Below are 421 nucleotides of genomic sequence, written 5' to 3' on the forward strand. Positions count from 1 at the left end.
AATCATAATTGTTTAGAAGGATATAATTCTTATATTGTTGATCCTCAAACTTTATATTTTTATCCATTAGCAGATATGTATAGATATATTTCTTTTTTTTGTGCATTTGATGAAATAAATGTTAATTTTCTTTGTACTTTACAGATGATAGTACAACAATTGTCAGACGCATTAATATTAATAATACCGAACAATTAATAGAAGAGCCTTTTTATCTTAAAGATAGAAGTAAATAAATAAAAGATTCTTCAAATAAAGATGCAATGTTACCTCTCTAAAAATAACTTTTTTAACTAAAACAATTTTGTAGGTAACATACACATATTACCGATTGAACGACAAGAAACGGGACAGCTTAAAAATGTCTCTAAAAAATGTTCCAAAGTAAATAAGAATACAAAAATCAAACTAAATTTTGATG

The sequence above is a fragment of the Wasmannia auropunctata genome, unplaced genomic scaffold, assembly GCF_000956235.1.
Source record: "Wasmannia auropunctata unplaced genomic scaffold, wasmannia.A_1.0 LD336061.1, whole genome shotgun sequence".
Lineage (NCBI taxonomy): Eukaryota > Metazoa > Arthropoda > Insecta > Hymenoptera > Formicidae > Wasmannia > Wasmannia auropunctata.